The sequence below is a fragment of the Bubalus bubalis genome, chromosome 16 (assembly GCF_019923935.1).
Source record: "Bubalus bubalis isolate 160015118507 breed Murrah chromosome 16, NDDB_SH_1, whole genome shotgun sequence".
Lineage (NCBI taxonomy): Eukaryota > Metazoa > Chordata > Mammalia > Artiodactyla > Bovidae > Bubalus > Bubalus bubalis.
The window spans coordinates 7,486,762-7,509,476 of NC_059172.1; the positions used below are offsets into that span (position 1 = coordinate 7,486,762).

General features: G+C 42.9%; 1 protein-coding gene across 16 annotated transcripts in view; it reads left to right on the forward strand.

Annotated features, from left to right (window-relative positions):
* Nucleotides 1-5,946: 5,946 nt before the first annotated feature.
* CELF1 (CUGBP Elav-like family member 1) overlaps nt 5,947-22,715 on the forward strand; it is a 66,241-nt gene continuing 49,472 nt past the window's right edge. For 6 of the 16 annotated variants that reach the window (XM_025266073.3, XM_044929127.2, XM_044929128.2 and 3 more), the window contains exon 1: nt 5,948-6,073. The gene's annotated coding sequence lies outside the window, so the exon portion shown is untranslated. Of the gene's footprint in view, nt 6,074-20,885; nt 21,034-22,715 lie in introns of those variants that run through there. The other 10 variants (XM_044929126.2, XM_025266066.3, XM_025266070.3 and 7 more) reach the window with 7 other exon arrangements.

A 22,715-nucleotide genomic window follows, 5' to 3' on the forward strand; every position in this document is an offset into this window, starting at 1 on the left:
GCAAGAGTGAACATCGACATTCTAGGAATCAGCGAACTAAAATGGACTGGAATGGGTGAATTTAACTCAGATGACGATTATATCTACTACTGTGGGCAAGAATCCCTTAGAAGAAATGGAGTAGCCATCATAGTCAACAAGAGTTCAAAATGCAGTACTTGGATGCAATCTCAAAAACGACAGAATGATCTCTGTTCGTTTCCAACGCAAACCATTCAATTCAATATCAAGGTAATCCAAGTCTATGCCCTGACCAGTAATGCTGAAGAAACTGAAGTTGAAGACCTACAAGACCTTCTAGAACTAACACCCAAAAAGATGTCCTTTTCATTATAGGGGACTGGAATGAAAAAGTAGGAAGTCAAGAAACACCTGGAGTAACAGGCAAATTTGGCCTTGGAGTACAGAATGAAGCAGAACAAAGTCTAATAGAGTTTTGCCAAGAGAACACACTGGTCATAGCAAACACCCTCTTCCAACAACACAAGAGAAGACTCTACACATGGACATCACCAGATGGCCAACACCGAAATCAGATTGATTATATTCTTTGCAGCCATAGATGGAGAAGCTCTATACAGTCAGCAAAACAAGACTGGGAGCTGACTGTGGCTCAGATCATGAACTCCTTATTGCCAAATTCAGACTTAAATTGAAGAAAGTAGGGAAAACCACTAGACCATTCAGGTATGACCTAAATCAAATCCCTTATGATTACACAGTATAAGTGAGAAACAGATTTAAGGGACTAGATCTGATAGACAGAGTGCCTGATGAACTATGGGCAGAGGTTCATGACACTGTACAGGAGACAGGGATCAAGACCATCCCCATGGAAAAGAAATGCAAAAAACCAAAATGGCTGTCTGAGGAGGCCTTACAAATAGCTGTGAAAAGAAGAGAAGTGAAAGGCAAAGGAGAAAAGGAAAGATATACCCATTTGAATGCAGAGTTCCAAAGCATAGCAAGGAGAGATAAGAAAGCCTTCCTTAGTAATTAGTGCAAAGAAATAGAGGAAAACAAGAGAATGGGAAAGACTAGAGATCTCTTGAAGAAAATTAGAGATATCAGGGAATATTTCATGCAATGATGGGTTCAATAAAGGACAGAAATGGTATGGACCAAACAGAAGCAGAAGATATTAAGAAGAAGTGGCAAGAATACACAGAAGAACTGTATAAAAATGATCTTCATGACCCAGATAATCATGATGGTGTGACCACTCATTAGAGCCAGACATCCTGGAATGTGATCAAGTGGGCTTTAGGAAGCATCACTACAAACAAAGCTAGTGGAGGTGATGGAATTCCAGTTGAGCTATTTCAAGTCCTAAAAGATGATGCTGTGAAAGTGCTGCACTCAATATGCCAGCAAATTTGGAAAACTCAGCAGTGGCCACAGGACTGGAAAAGGTCAGTTTTCATTCCAGTAGTAAAGAAAGGCAATGCCAAAGAACGCTCAAACTACCACACAGTTGCACTCATCTCACACGCCAGTAAAGTAATGCTCAAAATTCTCCAAGCCAGGCTTCAATAATACATGAACCGTGAACCTCCACATGTTCAAGCTGGTTTTAGAAAACGCAGAGGAACCAGAGATCAAATTGCCAACATCCATTGGATCATCGAAAAAGCGAGAGAGTTCCAAACAAACATCTATTTTTGCTTTATTGACTATGCCAAAGCCTTTGACTGTGTGGATCACAACAAACTGGAAAATTCTGAAAGAGATGGGAATACCAGACCATCTGACGTGCCTCCTGAGAAATCTGTATGCAGGTCAGGAAGCAACAGTTAGAACTGGACATGGAACAACAGACTGGTTCCAAATAGGAAAAGGAGTACATCAAGGCTGCATATTGTCACCCTGCCTATTTAACTTATATGCAGAGTACATCGTGAGAAACGCTGGGCTGGATGAAGCACAAGCTGGAATCAAGATTGCCGGGAGAAATATCAATAACCTCAGATATGCAGATGACACCACCCTTATGGCAGAAAGTGAAGAACTAAAGAGCCTCTTGATGAAAGTGAAAGAGGAGAGTGAAAAAGTAGGCTTAAAGCTCAACATTCAGAAAACAAAGATCATGGCATCCGGTCCCATCACTTCATGGCAAATAGATGGAGAAACAGTGGAAACAGTGGCAGACTTTATTTTGGGGGGCTCCAAAATCACTGCAGATGGTGATTGCAGCCATGAAATTAAGGGACGCTTACTCCTTGGAAGAAAAGTTATGACCAACCTAGACAGCATATTAAAAAGCAGAGACATTACTTTGCCAACAAAGGTCCGTCTAGTTAAGGTTATGGTTTTTCCAGAATCATGTATGGATGTGACAGTTGGAATATAAAGAAAGCTGATCACTGAAGAATTGATGCTTTTGAACTGTGGTGTTGGAGAAGACTCTTGAGAGTCCCTTGGACTGCAAGGAGATCCAACCAGTCCATCCAAAAGGAGATCAGTCCTGAGTGTTCATTGGAAGGACTGATGTTGAAGCTGAAATTCCAATACTTTGGCCACCTGATGCAAAGAGCTGACTCATTTGAATAGACCCTGATGGTGGGAAAGATTGAAGGCGGGAGGAGAAGGGGATGACAGAGGATGAGATGGTTGGATGGCATCACCGACTCAATGGACATTCAGTTCAGTTCAGTTCAGTTGCTTAGTCGTGTCCGACTCTTTGCGACCCCATGAATCACAGCACACCAGGCCTCCCTGTCCATCACCAACTCCTGGAGTTCACTCAGACTCACGTCCATCGAGTCAGTGATGCCGTCCAGCCATCTCATCCTCTGTCGTCCCTTTCTCCTCCTGCCCTCCTTCTTTGCCAGCATTAAGTTTGGGCAAACTCTGGGAGTTGGTGATGGACAGAAAGGCCTGGCGTGCTTCAGTCCATGGAGGGAGAAAGCAATGGCACCCCACTCCAGTACTCTTGCCTGGAAAATCCCATGGACGGAGGAGCCTGGTAGGCTGCAGTCTGTGGGGTCGCTAAGAGTCAGACACGACTGAGCAGCTTCACTTTTTCACTTTTCACTTTCATGCATTGGAGAAGGAAATGGCAACCCACTCCAGTGTTCTTGCCTGGAGAGTCCCAGGGACGGGGCAGCCTGGTGGGCTGCCGTCTATGGGGTCACACAGAGTCGGACACGACTGAGGTGACTTAGCAACAGCAGGGAGGCCTGGCGTGCTGCAGTCCATGGGGTCGCAAAGAGCTGGACAAGACTGAACGACTGAACTGAACTGAACTGAGGTTGCAGGAAGTTTCTGAAGGCTAAACAATTCATTCTTTTTTGTTCATACTCAGTACCTTGACATGTCTTCTTGTTAATTCAGCAATGTTTATTGATGAATCAGGGAGCTGGATGAAGGTGGTCAAAGGTACAAACTTGTCGTTATAAATACTAGGAATATAATGTACAAGCTGATGACGATTGTTAGTTGAAATCTGAAAGTAGTTAAGAGAGATCTTGAGAGTTCTTATCACAAGGAAAAACTTTTTTTTTTCTTTTTCTTCATCTGTATGAGATAATAAAGTTAATTAAACTTATTGTGGTAATCATTTCACAATATATGGAAATTTAAAAAAAAACCCCAATATTTATTGAGCACCTATATGGCATTATTTTAGGCCCTGAGGATGCAAAACAGACAAAATTCCTATGCCCATAGAGTTTACCTTCTGGTGTGGGAAGAGTACAAATAAGTAAAATATGAAGTACAAAATATACTATGTTAGATGGTGATAAATGCTTTGGATAGAAGATAGACACAAAGCAGGAAAGGGGGATTGGAAATATGGGTGTACATGTGTGTATTCTGAAATAGGGTAGTCAGGGAAGGCCCAACTGAGAAGGTGACATTTAAATCAAGACCTGAAGGAGATGAGGAGGTGAAACACATGGATATCTGGATGATTCAATGGTATACAAAAGAATGGAAAAGATTATCTGCTTAAAAGGTTTCTACAATCTACAGCAGCTGGGAGACAAATATAAAAATAATTGTGGTAGTGTATATGACTGAGTTGGAGAAGGAAATGGCACCCACTGCAGTGTTCTTGCCTGGAGAATCCCAGGGACGGAGGAGCCTGGTAGGTTGCAGTTCATGGGGTCGTGAAGAGTCGGACACGACTGAGAGACTTCACTTTCTCTTTTCACTTTCATGCATTGGAGAAGGAAATGGCAACCCACTCCAGTGTTCTTGCCTGGAGAATCCCAGGGACAGCGGAGCCTGGTGGGCTGCCGTCTATGGGGTCACACAGAGCTGGACACCACTGAAGTGACTTAGCAGCATATGACTGACTGAAGAACAACAATATATGACAGCCTTCTATAAGCTGTAATGGTCTATAAATGGAAGATGTTTTCAGTAAATTACACACAAAACTATTAACAAGAACAAGATCATATATCAGCATTATTTGTTGTTCACTAAGTCCTGTCCGACTCTTTGCAACCCCATGGACTGCAGCACGCCAGGCTTCCCTGTCCCTCACTATCGCCCTGAGTTTGCTCAAACTCACGTCTGTTGAGTCAGTGATGCCATCCAACCATCTCATCCTCTGTTATGCCTTCTCCTGCCTTCAGTCTTTCCCAGCATCAGTCTTTTCCAATGAGTCAGCTCTTCGCATCCGGTGGCCAAAGTACTGGAGTTTTGGCTTCAGCATCAGTCCTTCCAATGACTATTCAGGGATCGACTGGTTTGAATATCAGCATTATAAATGTATATAAAATGATAAACTACACAACTAGGAAATCTGATAGTGTACAATTTAAGGGTTAATTATTTAGATCTATATGGTACTAGAAACACTGTGACTATTTTTTTTCCTTCCTAAGAGAGGAAAGAGGTGCTTCCAACACATGGGAAAAACCTTGAGGCCTCTGCTTGGGAGTCCACTTATTTTTTTTGTGTGGTAAGGTAGGGTATAATCAGTATTTGTGGGTAGAAGAGTTATTGCTCTGAGAAGCCAGATGTTACAGAGAAATCATTTGCAAACCCATGAGTTATTTGCATGTTGTTGGGGCCAAAAGGTCTCAGAACTAAGTTTTCTTTCTTTCTCTGCATTTTACTGTCCCACAAGATGTAGAACTTGTGGGAATAAATGACGTTGACCTTTTAAACAAACAAACGAACTATTTGCATTCTACCTAGATCCTGGGATTTCTGGGTCATTCTGAAGGAGGTCTTCAGGAACCTAGCCTTGGTTACGGAAAAAAAAAAAATTTTTTTTTTCACTGGGAGAAGCAGGTTAGGGCTGGAAAAATCAGTCTTTTAGTAGAACTTTTATGAGCTTCCTGGCGCTCCAAGGATTTTTGCAAGGTTGTGAGTTCACCCAGCTGATCATCCCGCCAGAGGGCTTTCGTTTAACTCTGAAAGCTTGCAATACACTTACAGTCCACGTCTCAGCAGACAAGGAAGGGCCGGATCCCGTTGCTTATCGGCTGGGTTAGAAAGGAGGGTGTGTCGGGTGCCCAGCGCTGGCCAAGCACCATCCCATTCACTCACCCATTCATTCATCAAGTATTTTATTATGCGCATATTCAGCGCCAAGCAGAGGTCGGCGCCCGCCAGTTCGTCCAGAACTCTTGTGGGTGAGGGGCGCAGAGCCGAGAACTTCCAAGTTTTCAGGCCGGGTGTCTTCCCCGCGTCTCCCTCCAGCGGAGTAACGAGACAAAGAGACTTGCCCTCGCCGCTCCCCGGGCTGAGTGTTCCACCCGAGGCCCCCAGGGCGCCCGCGCGGCTGCTTCTCCACTCCCCAGCCCGAGGGGGCGCTGCAGCGCCGGGCGCTCGGCCCGCCCCTGCGCCGAGCCCCGCTCGGCTCAGCGCTGCGGGCGGCACCGCGGTGGTACGTTCCCCCGAGCCGCCCTCCCCCTCCGCGTCGGCCCTCCCCGCCGGTGGTAGGCGCCGGAAGTGCCGCCATTTTGGGGTGTTCTGCTCTGGCGGCGGCGGCAGCGGCGGCGGCGGCGGGACGCGGCGGCTCCCCCGGGACTCGGCCTCAGCAGCGAGGCGGCGGCGGCTGCGGAGGCGCAGGCAGCAGCTGAGGCGGCGGCAGGCTGAGGTGCAGCCGCTGGTGAGTGCGGCGGCCGTGGGATAACGGGCCGCGCGGGTGGGAGGGAAGGGGCAGGAGGGAGGCGCCGCGGGGCGGGTCCGGTCCGGGCGGCCCCGCGGGGTCACCAGGGCCCCTCCGGGCGCGGCCGCTCCGGCTTCCCCGCGGTCCCCGGAGGCAGGTCCGCGGTGTCTCCCCGGGTGTCGGGGTCCTCCGCTGCCCGGGTCCCGGCGCGTGCCCCGGCGCCCAGGGAGACCCGCCCTCCTCGTGGCCTTGCCCCTGTGCCCGCGCCCTTTGCCTTCCCCCTCGGGGCTCCGAGGGCTCGGTTCCCTGCCCCGGGGGTAGCTCCGTCCTCCTTTTTTCTGGCCGCCGTGCAAGACTCAGGCTGCCTGCCCGGGACACCCCTTCCCTGCTCCTGTCGCCCCACGTGTTCTTCCCGGTCCTTATCCTTGGGGTAGGGGTGGGGTGTCCCCAGGACCCCCGCCTCTGGAGGGCCGCGCTTCTTCTCTGGAGCTTCGGGAGCCCCCACTTCCTCGCCCCAGATCCGCTAGGGCCTTGGCTCACCCTCCCCCCACGTCAGGTGCTCACCCAGTCATGGCCTAGTAGCTGGGCTGAATTCTCGCACCCGGGAGCGCCGAGAGCACGGCCGGGAGCTTTCTTCCTTCTCTAAAGGACCTGCTTTTGGAATTGAAGCTTCTGGCGTCTTCGGTTGCGGTTCTTGGGGCAGGATGTTGTTTTAATTCTCGAGGACGGTTGTCCAGGCTCGAAGCAGCTTCTCCTTGGTTTAGGCTCATCCCCGTAGTGGAGGGGCAGGTGGTAGGGTTTTGGTCGGAGGAGGCTGCTTTAGCAAAATGGAATCTTTTTTTTTCTTTTTCTAGCCAGCAAAGTTAATGCTGTACTTTTATTACCTTCGAGTGAGAATGCTGCCCAATAGTGTCAGACAGTGTGGAGTGCTTTATAAATTAGCTTGCAGTGTAAGAGGTTACAGACACCCGATGAATCCTTTGCAAGAACTTCACCCTTAATAAAGGTCTTTTCGCTTTCTTTGATGCTCTGTAGGTTGAAGAGGCTTTAGTTGGATTCTCTCACCTTTTCCACAAGTGTGACATCTCTCCGATGGGTATTGCCAAGTTTCAGTTTCTCCTGAAATTCTCGCTGAGGAAGGGTCGTCTCAGAACCACCAAAGATTCTTTCCACTTTAATATTCACGAGTCCACTTGGAAAATAATCCAGTTGCCATAGCGTGCATAAACTATTGCTCCAGGTCCCTCCCCTACAGCTGTGTTGTTACATTCTTCTAACTTTACTTATAAGTCTGTGGTTTCTCCTCTTAAGTTAGCTAAGATTGAAGCATTGCTGGTAGGGAAGCAAAGCGGGAGCTTTCAGCTGTTGCTTCAGCCAGGAAGTTGAGTTTCCCCAGCGGGCTCTTTGCTCTTGACTGTCCACAGCCTCTTTCCATTGAAAAATGGCCCTTGACCCAGAGCACAGGCCTCAGCTTCTTTCCAGCTATTCATTCATTTTTGCCCACGGGGTTTTCTTCTCCTCAGTTGGTATCTAGACTTAAAATCCATTTGCTGGTGAGGCTAGATGAGCTGGTGAGATAGAATAGCTTTTCCAACCACTTCACTTTTCAGATGAGGAAACTGAGGCTCAGCTTCCAGGTTACTTGCCCAAGATTCTGTGGCACCTACTCTTAGGATAGTTCAACATAGATTAAAAAAAAAAAAAAATATATATATATATATATATATATATATACACACACACATATATATATGTATGATGAGCAGTAATGCAGAGTGCTCTTTGAGATGTGGTGGACCGGAAAGGCTTGAAGTTGGAAGGCCTTAATTGGCATCCCCGCTCTGTTACTAGCCTTACAGCCTTGACCAGGTCTCTGCTTTGAGCCTCAGTTCATTCTCATCTGTAAAATGTAGGGAATCATGACTGTTTCACATGGTACCAGTTCAGCTTCAGCGGAGTAATGTGGTATCGGAGGCAGACAGTGAAATTTTAAGCCAGAATGATTTCTTCTTCTGAGAGTTATATTTCTTATTGCAGAAGTTCCAGATGCATCATTAAAAACGCAGATGTGCCAGAAAGGGAGCGCTTCACCCTTAGTTCCACCGCTCAGAGGTGGTTGGTAATATTTAGTCTTCATCTCACCGTCTTTTTTTATATGCAGTAGAAAAGTTTATTATTTTATCAAAATAGGCTTAGCCTGGTTAATAGTTTTGTGATGTGTTTTCAGGATTTAATAATAGGTGATAGGCATTAACAACTACGTATTAAATGATGCTGTGTTTTATAGCTCCAGCACATGTGAGTTAGGCCAGAGGCTGTCCGAGCACAGGAGCTGAGCATTTGCTCTTTTAGACATGCTGGGCTGGAAGGAGAGGAGAGGAAGGGCAGAGACCTGATGTTTATTGTATGTCTACTGTGTGTTTGTTTGTTTTTTTTTAATATTTTGGCTCTGCTGCTGAACGTAGAATCTGAGTCTTGAATTCTGTGCCCTTTCCTGTGACGGCCACTGTAGCTTCTTTAACTTAACTTTCCTGTGAGGTCAGACATAATACATAATAAGGAACTGGGAGGTTAGAAGGTGCTGGTGATGTGCCTTGGAGGGGGCAAGAAAAGGGCTGTCACATGGAGGCTGGGGTGAAGAAGTTGGAGGAAGCAGAAGTATAGGATCCTCTCTGAGCTCCAGAATCTGGGTACTTCCAACAAATTGCTCTCTTTTCTTAAACCAGCAAATGATAGAATTTGGTTAAACTCTGTTTCCTCTGCTTTTTTTTTTTTTAACAGCTTTATTGAGATGTAACTCACATACTATACAATTTCTTAGTTTTAGTATATTACATTATTTAAAGAAATTGTGATAAAATATAATACAGTTTTGCCATTTTAATCATTTTTTTTAATGTGGCATAAAGCACATAACCTGAAAGTTACCGTCCTAATTATTTTTGAATGTACAGTTTTGTAGCATAACTTGTTATTGCCAAGTGGTGTCTGACTCTTTTGCAACCAGATGGACTATAGCCTGCCAGGCTCCTCTGTCCATGAGATTTCCCAGGCACGAAAACTGGGGTGGGTTGTTGCCAATTCCTCCTCTAGGGGATCTTCCCAACCCAGGGATCGAACCCGTGTCTTCTGCAGAGAGGAGAGTTGTTTACCACTGAGCCATCAGGGAAGCCCCTAGCATTAAGTACATTCATATTAATGGAAAATAGATCTCCAGAACTTTTTCATGTTCTCAATCTGAAACTATATATCCATTAAACAACTCCCATTTTCTTCCTCTTCTCACCCCAGCCTTTCATAACTGCCATTCTGCTTACTACTTCTATGAATTTGACGACTTTTCGATTTATAAGTGGAATCACACAGTATTTGGCTATTTGTGACTGGGTTCTTTCACTTACTAGAGTATCTTTAAGGCTTATCCGTGTTGTAGCACATGGCAGGATTTCTTCCCTTTTAAAGGCTGAATAACCTGTTATATGAATATGCCACATTTTGTCCATTTATTTGTCAATGGAGATAAGTTGTTTCCATCTTTGGGCCATTATGATTAGTGCTGCTGTGAATATGGATGTGCAGATATCTCTTTGAGATCCTTCTTTCAGTTCTACCGGATAATACTCAGACGTGAATTGGCTGAATCATATGGTGGTTCTGTGTTTAATTTTTTGAGGAGCCTCCATACTGTTTTCCACAATTATTGCACTGTTTCACCATCCCACAAACTGTGCACAGGAGTCCGTATATCTCCCTGTGCTCCCCAGCATTTGTTTTCTTTTTTTGGCCACACCATGGGGCATGCAGGATCTTAGTCCTCCCCCGGAGCCTGAACCCTGCCCCCTTGCTGAAGCACAGAGTCCTCACCACTGGACTGCCAGGGTTCTTCTCTGGCCGTAATCATCCTGACGGGTGTGAGGACTCCCTGTGGTTTTGATTTGCATTTCTGACTAACGATCAACATCTTTTCATATGCTTGTTGACCATTTCTGTATTAACATTGCAGAAACGCCATTTAAAAAGCTAAAAACATTTGGTGGTGTTGAGGTGCAGTTCTTCATTCACTCTGAATATTAAGCCCCTTAAGAGATGTGTATGATTCACACACACTTTTTCCCTTGCCTTTTCATTCTGTTGTGTCCTTTGATGGAGTCTCATTTGTTTTTGCTTTTGTAGCCTGTGCTTTTGGTGTCTCATCCAAGAAACCACTGCCCAATCCAGTGCCCTGAAGCTTATCCTCTGTTTTCTTCTACGAGTTTTATAGGTTTAGGTTTAGGTCATTTTAACCTTTTTTTTTTGGCTGCTCCGTGCCACTTGGCTTGCAGGATCCCAGTTCCCTGAAGAGCAGTTGAACAGGGACCACAACAGTGAAAGCCCGAAATGCTCACCACTGGGCCACTCGGGAGCTCTGCCTGTTTCAAGAGTGCAGTGCAGCGGCCTTAAGTACATTCACGGAGTTGTGCAGTCGTCGTCTCTGCCTGTTTCCAATGTTTTCTTCAACCTAAGCAGAAAATCTGTAACCATTAAGTAATAACCATCCATTGCTCCCTCCTAGCTCCTGGTAACCTCTGGTCTACTGTCTGTCCCTGTGAATTTACCTGTTCTGGATACTTCATGTAATTGGAATCGTGCAATATTTATCCTTTTGTGTCTGGCTTATTTTATGTAGCACAGTTGTCAAGGTTCGTCCATGTGTAGCAGGTATTAGGACTTTCTGTGGTTGAAGTCCTCTGCTGATTGAAGTCAGGGACGTCTCCTTCATCTTGGTATCTTGCCCTCTCTTAGTGCTGAATAAAGGCTCTTGAATTGGTTAGAATGCTTGTTCTTCATGGGAATTGCCAATTACAGGGGGATGTCCACAGATTCCCTCAGATCTTTGAAAAAATTGAAACATATCAGTGTGCTTAAAAGTATGTAACAGTAACCCAGATCACAGTTATCAGCATCATTTCTAATTTGTGATTTATATGTACAGAAAAAGTATCGCATGAAGAGAAAGAAAAGGCAAATTTCTGCTATTGCTGTGTAACTGTTATATGAGTGCTTTTTGTTACAAGAGTGGACTGATATCCAGGTATTCCATATTGTGTAGAGGTAAAGTCTATAAACCTGGCATTTTATGGCCTACTTAGAATTAATAATGAATACTTTAAGGATAAGAGCCTTCTGAAGGTTATCATAAGCCTCCGAGTCTGTTTCTGTATGTTCAGAGTATTCTCACTTTCTTCTTAAGGTGAGCTTTCCCTTGTTTATTTGGAGGTTCATAACTGATTTTGAGCTGCTTGACTGTCTACTTTTCCTCTTCGCTTTTTGGACGTAGCCTCCAACTTCATTTTTCTTCCTCTCCACTAACAAAAGGAGCGTGATTAATATTAATTCTTGGGACATGAGATGAACTTGAAGTTTTATTTGGTTAACTCTGTTGTCCTAAAGAGGTATTACAGGCTTCCCAGTACTTGATGGATGGGGTTTTATTGTAGTGTTAGCGAGGAATTTCTATACCTCTTTTTTTTTTTTTTTTAATTTATTTAGGGTCATAGTTGCTGCGCTCAAGCTGTCTAGTTGGAGAGAGCAAGGGCTCCTCTTGAATCCTGGTGTGTGGGCGTCGTGTTGCAGTGGCTTTCCCAGCGGCAGAGCATGGTCTCTCGGGCTCACAGGTTTTAATAGTTTTGGCTCTTGGGCTCCAGAGCACCCACTGATTGTGGTGCCTGGGCTTAGTTGCTCTGAAGCATGTGGAATCTTCCTGGTCGAGGGATCAAATGGGTATCCCATTCATTGCAAAGCAGATTCTTAATGACTTCACCACCAGGAAAGCCCCTTATATTCCTCTCTTTCAAACAATATGTTCAGAACTATTCTTTGATTCTTGATTATTTTTGGTAATAGTTAAAAGTAGACTGTATCATGGAAGTTCAAGTATTTCACTATATGTTTGAAATAAGAATTAACTTTATATGCAGGCCTTCTTAGCAGAACTTACAAATTCTGCTAATTGATTGCTATTAATACAATCTTGTATTTACCTGCACACCTCTTCCTAGAGGTGCCATGGCCTGCTGAAATGTTCAAAGAGCAAATAAAATACAAACAAAATTTTTATACTAATTTTTTAATTGAGGTATGGTTGATTTACAGTATTATATGTTTCAGATGTACGACATAGTGATTCACAATTTTTAAAGGTTTTACCCCATTTATAGTTAGCAAATATTGACTGTATTCCAAAACAAGAAATTTTTTAACAAAACGTGGAGAATTAATCTCATAATTGAGAGTTGATTCTAGGATTTTTGAGTTTTTAAAATTGGTTTGAAATCTGTGGTTGGAAAGAATGATGTGACTTGAATAGGGTTTATGAGTAGAGCCTGGCAGGGGTAGGTTTGACACCTCCAGCTCTGGGCCTGAAATTGGTAATATCACTGTGTGACCGTAACATTTCTGGGCTCCCGCCACCATCTTTAAAATGGACATCACCTGGAGTGGTAATGTGAGGATTGATTGAGATAACTGAAGCAAGGCGCTGAGTAGTGCCTGTTACAGTGCTGATAATGCTGTTTCCTTTTTTCATCTGTAAAAATGGGCCTACTGCTTATGCATTGGTCAGTAATGCAGTTAAGCCAAATAAAAGACACAGAGAGGATGACTCGGTGTGCGTGCATAGACAGCAGCCACTGCCAGTGTTCGTTTCCTTTCCCCCCTTAGGTGTGTTCTGTTGTGCACTTTGCTTTGTTCATTGGCTTAGGGATAAGATTGTTTCCTAAAGTCTGATTTGTGTGTCTGAATTGTTTTGCTGGGAATAGTGTCCTTTCCCGTAGAAGCTTTCAGCTCGTGGTTCCCTGTGGAATGCTTGGGTAGTGTGGTCTCCTGTCATCTTCCCTTTGTGTACTGCACATGGAGTTTGCTAATAGGGAGTCTTCTGTGTTCATAGAAAACTGAAAAATACAAATGTGTGTATTAACTGGGTTTGCCCTAGGGACACCTGGTTATAGATAGTAGTTTTAGGCTTGTAGAGAGGGTGGACGCTAATATTTAGAATTGTAATGACAGAGGATGAGATGGTTGGATGGCATCACCAACTCGATGGACATGAGTTTGCACAGGCTCTGGGAGATGGTGAAGAACAGAAGCCTGGTATGTTGAACACCATGGGGTCACAAGGAGTCAGACAACTGAGCGACTGAAGGAAGAGATGAAAGACTTAATTGGTTGTAGCTATTTGCTTAGTAAACTATTGTATCAAGAATCCTTATCTGAGCTTTGTAATTTACTGAAGACAGTTTTCTTGATGAGATCTTTGTAATTGTAACTTGTCCTTGCCTTGACAAGGCAAGTTGGAGTCTCCTTAAAGTACTGGTTTCCTAACAGTTAATCAACAGAGCTGTTGTGTAGTTTGTTTGGGTTTCCTGGGGGGTGCACCTTGTAACTTGTGGGATTTTAGTTGCAGTTGCCCAACCAGGGATCGAACCTGGGCCCACTGAAGTGGAAGCACTGAGCCTTAAACGCTGGCCCACCAGGGAATTCCCGTGCTCTATAGTTACTGTTTAACTTGCTATGCTGTGGAAGCCGTGAGCATAAATTTATTTTTAACTTCTTTGAGTTCCAGACCTGTAAAACTTTTCAAGAATGTTTTATATCCATGAACTCCACATTAAAACTTAACACAGTTTTCTTTCTGCTAAGGAAATCTTTAATTCTTCAAAAATGTTACCTCACAGGCTAGAAGGATAAATACCAAAGTTTTTTCTGGGCACTGGGACATGAGCAGTTTTTCTTTTCTTCATACTTGCCATTGTTTTTAAATTTTGATACAGAGAACATGAATTTCATAAAAGTTACATTAAAATTAGACTGTATGCTCAAGAGATGAGAAAGTCTAGTTTGGGGAGACCGAGTATAAAGTATCTTACGTTAAATAATTTTAAAGCATTTTAATTCTTAGAACTTTGTGAAGTTCTGATGTAACCCTCAATCAGCTGACCTTTCCCCCACTTTACAAGAAATGGACTCACTTTTAGAACAGCATTTGAGTTGTGACATTTTTATTTTTCTTTTACTTCACTTAGAAAATGTGGCAGAAAATATGAAGAGGAATGGTGAGTTCTGGTTTGGAGGCGGCAGTGAAATCTAGTGGATCTCAATTAATTGATTTTAATATGCCTCTTTTGGGATGTGTTTGTAGGTTAGAAGTGTGGCTTTAGAAAGACTTGTTCGCTAGCTTTTTCTGATCTCCATGGCTGTGTTCAGCTTTGAAAAAATGGAGTTAAATATCACTTCCCCCCCACATTGAAACTCCATTGAAATTTTATTCCCAGATTGGGAAATGTCTTTAGTTTGGGGATTATACAAAATGAAGTTTTTTGGTTCTAAAGCTGTTGGATTTTATAGTGTTAGACATTTAATTTTGATAGGTCTGTGGTTTTCATTTACATAGCATTGTTACTCTTCAGCAAAGGAATCAGTAAATTAGAAACTGTCACCACTTTCTCATTGTTCTTTTTACCTTTTTGTTTTTTGTGAGATTGAAGCAAGCTCTGGCATGTGGGAATGTGTGATATTTTGGTGATAATGTAGGGTAACTAATAGTCTACTGTGAGTAGACTGTCTTTTTTAACCCAGTATTTTTTGGACATCTGTTAAGTTTTTGCTAGTTTCTGTTTTGTACAAATAATTTAGGCTTTTCCCAGTTTTTTTGTGCTTATAGCTTTTGTATGTGGGAAACATTCTTTTCTGTTCCAGTCCCCTCCCCCCACACTACTAGCACCCAGCTTAGCCTGAGTTGTCTGTGTGTTAACCATGCTGGGTTGGGTGGGATATTACCAGTGAGACACCTGTGCTGTCCTGTTGGCTGCCTGGGCAAGAATCTTGGGTCCAGGGAGTGAAAGGAAGTCAGGGTGGTGACAGGCACCTTGAAGATGTATAACCCACGTTCGTCAGCTAGCGGGTTACTACTGCACTTTGAAACAGCACTGTTTTGTTAAACCTTACAGCACGCTTTCAACTAGGATATTTCACAGAAGATATTTATGTGGTAAAAGACTATTCCGTAGGTTCCTAATTCTTAGCTATATGGCCAGAGTGAGAGGAGCAGGCGCTGCGTTTGGTGCTCCTCAGCTCTTCCCTGAATATGGTTCTGTTTCTGTCTGTCGTTCAGTGCACAGCTGATCCTTGTTCCTTGTCATGGAGCTGTTCCTGTCCGTTCATTCTAGAGTGTGTCATAGGATATTATTTAGTATTCATATATTTTTTCAGTGAGATTTTAAGTTTTTTTTTTTTTTTGAGGATGCAGACCGCCTTATTGCTTGTTTAGTGTATTACACACCTTCTGAGGAGTCAGGCATGCAGTCCCTACCCTGGCTACACTCTGTGACCCAGCTCTTCTTTTAACAGTTTACTGGACCGCGGGCAGGCACTTACCTAAGCTGGGCAAATCATTTCTCCTAGGAATTTGAGACTGGAACTGAGACTCATGCCTTCAGGGAACAAACAGGTCCACCTGAATTCAGAGAACTTGAAACAGATAAGCAGATGCCAGGGTACTGCCAAATTCAGGCTTGTATCTGTGGAAGCAGGGAGGCCAGTACTGGGTGGGGGGGCGGGGGGGGGGGGTGGCTAAGATTTATGCAGAAGGAAGCACTGATGAGAGAGATGGCCCTGGAGAGAGACAGGCTTATATCTGTGGAAGCAGGGAAGGCCAGTACAGGGAGGGAGAAGTAAGTAGATTTATCCAGAAGGAAGCACTGAGGAGAGGTACAGCCCTGGAGAGAGACAGACTGGAGACAGGAGACAGACTGCGGAACAGGAGCCTGGGTGTGTAAAGGCTCCAGGTATGGCCCTGTTACACTTCCTGCCTTTGGGTCCTGTCTTTTCAGTTAGTGCCTTTTTTGCTTAAGCTAGTTTGGAGGAAATTCTTGATTACAACCAAAAGAGATTTGACTAAGATGCTTACCCCAGAGCTCTGCCTAATATTTCTTAAAGTCATTTGAATTTTAGGATAGTCAAACCTAGGATCATGGCTCTTTGGAATATTGCCCTTTCCCCTCCAAGCCCCGCCCCGCCCCCCAGGCTGCCTGGGGTTTTTCTTCTCCACCTGTGTAGTGTGGACATGCATTTGTGTTGTCCCTTCTGGCGCAGAGTGCTTCTCTCTGGTGCTTTGCCAGCTCAAGATTGAGGGCTTGGGCTTTCTTTAAAAATTATTTGTTTACAACTGGGTCTTTTTAGGCACGTAAGACTGGTAATAAAGTAATACTGCTATTTAAGATAGGAAGTTTAAAGTGAGCCATCATTTTTAAAGCGTTTTTTGTGAGGCATATGAATTAGATCCTTTCTTCATTTTCTGGTTAAATAATACATTTGCTTGTTTCCTGATTGTTTTCTCTTTTAAGAAAGTTGATGGACTTGAGTGGAACACAATAATGTGGGTTGAACGGCAGTTGAGACTCTAAACAAAGGGGAATGGTGAGTGGCTGTGTGCCCAGCTGATGGAGTCTGTCGGTCTCAGCTCAGTTAGGAACTTCATGAATGGTCTGTAATGGGAGCATCACAGTGGCGTTCTTCTGTTTGAGCAGTGTTAATGAGGGGGAGAGGGAAGCTCTGAGAAAGACAGTTTAATGCTTCTAATTTGATTTCTTTTTCTTCTGCGATCATTTGGTTTCTGTTAAGTTGAAAGACTTTACACCAGAGAAATGTAACAGTCCTCTATACTATTAAAACAGGAGTTAAAAAGAAATGTGGATTTGTATACAGCCAGGAAGGTATATAGATGTGCAGGGTAGGAAAAGCTGAAAGTCATTATTTTACATTGAAGCCCAAATGGTCGAGAATACAACCTAAATAATGCTATGCCTTCGTATTGTGCTGGAGCGTGTGTATAGTATTGAACCAAGTGCTGTTCATAGAAGACGCTTACATTTCTACAGTCCAGAGTGCTTACTGGTATAGGCCCCTTGCACAAAGTAGGTAATCATAAATACCGAAGTACCGTATATCTAATGACGATTTAATGTTGGACACAGTTCAGTACTAAGGACTAGAAATAGGAAGAAAACTTTTAAGACTGAAATTCTGTGATCCATTTCTTTAAATCATTGTCTTTTGAAAATTGTCAGTACCTTAAAGCTCCAGAGAGTTTTCTGAGGGGAAAAATATAAGCCACTTTGCATTGAAAGAACATTAAGTTGGCTGAGATTTATACTATAAAAGCCTTTGTGTATCTTAAAACCTCACACCGTATACTGCCTGGACAGAATCAGAAGGCTCCTTGACAACCTGGATTCTGGCTCTGTTTTCTGTAGCTCCAGAAAATAAGAAAAGGAGAATCTGATACTGTTGGCAGTCTATGCTGTCTTGCTTTTCTGGGCCAAGACATGCATTTAAAAATAAAATCAGGGAAATTGTAAACCAGTAGTAAAAACAAATAAAGCACCCAAGAGTTTGCCTCTTCTCAAGTCCTGTGACCTGAGTCTCTTTTTGTCTCTGGATGTCTGATAGTAAACTAATGTGTCAGGACTATGCTTTGGGCTTGTCCTTTGTTCTTCCTATTTAAAGTTTATGGGACATGATGGTGGAAAGACACCATGTTTCCTGTTTCATTACTGTTTGTATCGTATGCCATGTTTCTTTAACAGCCTCTGGATACAAGTCTTTTTTTTTTTTGCTTGCAAACTTCTTTACTGAAATAATTTGGGTTATAGATTGTGGAGATAGGGTTGGGAAACTGCTTAAAAATAACCCTTTTGGACCTGCCACAGGAAAGCTTAGGTGAGTAAATGTATCAAAACCAGATGGAGCATTTCTATGGGATATCTTCATGCCTGTTGTTTACTCTTGGTTGACAGTGTAGCTTGTCTTCTTAGGTCTTTTTTTTTTTCTCTTTAGACTTGTAAATTTGTAATTTGTTTTTTAGGTTATGAATTCTGTTTCAACACATTTTATCTTAGTGGTGTTTATATTTAGGTTTTTCAGTGATTATTAGTGTGAGATCAAGGAAAGATTTCTGTGAGTACAGGGACACGTCTTCAGCTTTGTTCCAAGTACCTTGTGGCTCTCGGGATAACGGTGCATCGGGCCTCAGGCAGGTGAAGTTTCAGACTATTACTGTGAAATCAAGTGCTACTTTTTATTAATGTTAATTTGTCTGGTGTAACTTTGCTTTGGGCTCAGTAAGACAGAGAGAAATGTCTTATTCTGAATTCTGACGGTTCCACTTCTCTGATGAAACCAGACCCACAGATTACCCTTGTAAAGGATCTTCTTTCTTAAGGCATCTTCTAATAGAATGGGTCTCGGGGGAACCTGAGCCCCAGCACACATTTAGCTGGGAGTGACAGTTCATCTCCCTTTGTCCATACACAGCAGTTTTGGAGGCAGACCTGCAATTTAAACTCTGTTCTGGTCTGATCAGTGTGATTTATTTTATAATAAGTTTTATTTTTATAATTATTCTGTGTGATGTATTTCTGACATAATCGTGTAGGGAAGCTGAGATTTCTTGAGAACAGTCTTGATTTGGAGAACTTTGAAGTCTTGATGGAAACACTAAATGCAGTTCATGCGGTGTGGTGATCGGAAAGAAAGGGCAGCACACACAGGCCATTGAGACTTCAGTGGCTTGTGTTTATTTGCTCGTATGAATAGAGGGATTAGAACTTGAATATATGTAACTCATAAGAGTGTCATTAAAACAGTTAACATTTTGTCAGAATTGTGTACTACATGGGAAATGATCACAGAAAGACACCAGTGTTTATTTTATCGTTATTGTTTATATCATGCCTTTTTTAATAGCCTCTGGATACATTTACAAGTCTTTTTTTTTTTAAATGTGTGTTCATTTTTGGCTGTGCTCTGTCTTCGTTGCAGTGCATGGGCTTCTCCCTGGTGGCATCTCCTGCTCTGGAGCCGGGGCTCTAGACTCAAAGCTCTTGGGCTCCTGGGCTCTGGAGCACATGCTTGGTGGTTGTGGTGCGTGGACTTAGACGCCCCATGGTGTGTGGGATCTTCCCAGATCAGGGATTGAACCTGTGTCTCCTGCACTGATAGGCTGATTCTTTACCACTGAGCCATCAGGGAAGGACTCCCCCCCCCCCCTTTCTTTAATTTAAAGCTTGCAAACTACTGAATTAATCTGGATTATAGATTGTGGTGATGGGATTGGCAAACTACTTAAAAAGAACTCTTTTAGACCTGCTATATTTCTTAAAGGCACCTTGCCGAAGAAAAATTAGATGAGGCTTTCTAAATTGCTAGATCCAGACCATCAAAAAATGCTCTGACCAAAAGGGGGAAAAGCCTGCCGGATCCACCCCCGGGAATCCTGATGGGTCCCCATGGTAACAACCTCCTTGCTTACAACTTGTCACTGTAACTGTCACTGGAGTTCAAGAAAAGCCAGTATATCAAGAACTGTGTGGCATTAACTACTCCTTGGTAAAATGCTGTTGCACATTTGCAACAAGCCAGAAATAGAAAGTTAAAGGTTTTAATTTCTGTGTTCCATTAATTAGATGCTTTAAAAAGCTGCCTAATTATGGTAAGGTGCAGTAGTGGGAAGGTGGTGGGTGGCCGAGGCAGGCATAGGAGGAAGCCGTAGGCTCAGAATGTTAGGATCTTCATTTTCTTCTCTCAGCCTCTCATTTTGCAAAGAGGAAAGTGAAATGCCTTATTTAAGTTCACATAGAAGTGGAAGCAGGATTCCAACCCAGGGCTTCTAATTTTCCAGCGCTGTTCTGCTGTCTCTGCCTACACATCACATTTGCTTTGCTTCTACTTTTCAAAAACCAAGTCTCAGTTTCTGAGGTTAGGAAAAGACCTTAGAGGGCATGCAGGGAAGTTTTCCACCCAGTGGAGGAATCCCTCCTACAGCATCCTGAGCAGGTGGCCTTTGCCTCTTTCCTCAGCTGGGGTTTACCTGTCCAGTTAGCGAAAGCCCCACTTCCTGACTTTGAAGAGAAGATAGTTTTACATGGCTTTCCCATTTTAAAGCTATAGGCTTTGTTTTTCTCCCTTACAAAATAGCAATTGAAAATCAGACCTGAATGTTTTTCATTAGCCTGTTTATCTCCACTTAAGTCATCTTGTCAGTCATGACAAGACAGAATAATTCGTTGAAGAATTATGTCGTGCCTAAATCGTAGAACTTGGAAAAGATAATGCCATATTTGGAACAAGCTAGTCCTTTAACAGCTGGGAGGGAAGAGACGATAAATGCTATATTCAGCTTAAAGTATTTTATAATGTGCTTATTAATAAGATGAAATGATGGTGAGCTGAAGAGTTCTGCTGTTCTCAGAAGGCCTCAAAAGAGGCCTCAAAGTATTTTAAAAGCAAAATCAAGAGCTAAATAGGCAAGGTGTTTTGTGGGGTTTTTTTGGTGGTACTTTTGTGACCATTACTGTCATTGTTTAGAGTAGATTCATTTACACAGAAGTGAGTTTTGGACTCAAAACCAACATTATTTTGGTAATTATTAATTGCATGTACCAAAAAAGGGTTTTTTTAGGTCTGTTTTCTGGATCACTGTTGCTCAATATGCCAGTCATTTAATGTCCCATCAGTAAGTGCTTCAGCTTTTATTTCACTTTTCTTCTTTCCTAACTACTGGAAGGGTAGTAACAGGTAAACATTTAAGATGATTAGCCTGAGGTTTTGTTTTTTTAAATACCTTTTAAGCAAAGCATAAATGCATATTTTCTAATAAAGTATACAAAAATGATTTCAGTTTCTTATAACCATGGATATTTTTTCCTCGAAGAATTTAGCATGTCTGAAAATGGAGAATTTGGCTCCAATGTTAATTTTTCTTTTTGTCTTACCAGAAAATTAAAGTGAAAATGCTGTTGGCAGTCTTTTGCTGTCTTGACTTCAACACAGTAGAGAGTGCTATAATGAAAATGTGGCTGAGTTTTTAATATTCTGGAATTTCATGACCACCAGCACCTCTTGGTTATGCAGCCAAGATAATTAAGGTAATCAAATATTTTAGTCATTAGTAGGTGCGACCTGGCTCTGAGAGACATATCTAGTCCCAGCTTCAACCCAGTGCCCTTTTCCCTCATTTATTCCAAAACATATTATTTTTGTTGGTTCTGGTTCTTAATTCAACCTGTGAGTTTTTACGTAAAAGTTCATCATACAGTTTTTCTTAATAAGAAAGTATGCTGGATTACAGTGTCGTGGCACAGACTAGCTGTTGGACCTCGTGTTTTGGGTGGGAGGCAGGGAATGAGAGAGGAGAGAGGAGAGGAGGAGAAGGACGGGGGAGGGGAGAGATGGCTGCACCTGTGCCATGCTGCAGACAAGAGAGCTTGCGCTGGGAACCTCAGGGAGGGGGGTAACTTATTTGGGGCATCCAGCTATCAAGTAGTAGGTCAGGGCGGGACTTTGAATCCACGCCCCAAATTCTGTGCCATTTTCCTTTGCTTTTGTTGCTTTTAGAGGCTCAGACTCATAAAAATAATGAAATAATTTATTTTTATAACCACTCCTTTTCATGTGGTAGTAAATTTTTAATTGTTAATCAGTCATGTAAGTTCAGTGTCTCATTTTAGAAGTTCTTACCTTGAGTTAAGGGGGAAAATGGGCTTATCTGTGAACTGCTCTGACAAGATATTGTTTGTGTACCTTACCTAAGCTGTTTTTACCTGTTTTTTTGTTAAAAAGTAGGAGTAATTTAACCCTAACAGAAGTGGTATGGAAGTAATGGTTTTAAGGTAGGTAGCATTCATGGCACCTTCAGGTCTTTGCAAAGAAATGTATGGCATTCCTGTGGGCAAATAGATGAGGGTGTCCCTCCCACGGGTCATTTACTAGATGAGAAAACTAGATGTTGCATCTTTACTTGGTTCCTTAGTGAGAAATGGTGTGACATGAGAGGCTGCTGTCTCCCTTGCTCCCTTCTTCCTAAGGTCTGGCCCAGATCTCTGCTCCCATGCCCACAGCCATCCTCTTGGCTCTGACGTTACTTAATTCTAAACAGCCGTATTCCACGAGCTCCTAAAGAGAGAGAGAGAGAGGTGGCCAGTCTCTCCTGGCCGCCTTGCAGTCAGTGCCGCTTCACCAAGTGGTCTGCTCTGTGGCCGTGTCCTCTTTTGACTGGGCCCACGTTAAAGCCTGTCCCAAATGCTTTCTTGATATATATATGTCCTTGCTAGCAATCTGTTTTTTTAAGCCTCCATGTACAGGTTGATTCACAGTGGGGGAAGAGCCATGTTCAGGAACTTTGTGATAGCCTGGTTTTTCTTGTCTTTCATCTCTTTGCTTCTATTTATGTTCTTTGTACCTCTTTCTTGAGCTTGCACCTTCTGCATAGTTGACTCTATTATATCATCTTTGAGGCTGCAAAATAAAAGTTGGAAGATTTTAAAGTTAAAGTTCCCAGAATAATGTTGTCGCCCACATTGCACATATGTCACATTTTGAGTTTACTAGTTAAGCCTCTAAATATGTGCTTTATATACAGTATGTGCAGTGTGATGACTTTGGTTGCCATGAGAACCTAAAAATTTTAGGCTTAAATGGTTCAGTAACAGACACATTTTTTTTCTTTTATTGTCTTAGAGGTAGGCTAGCTTTTTCTTTGATCTAATACACTTTTTACAAATTGAGGTATTAGTCAGTGTCTATTCTCAGGTATCACCTCTTGCTGACA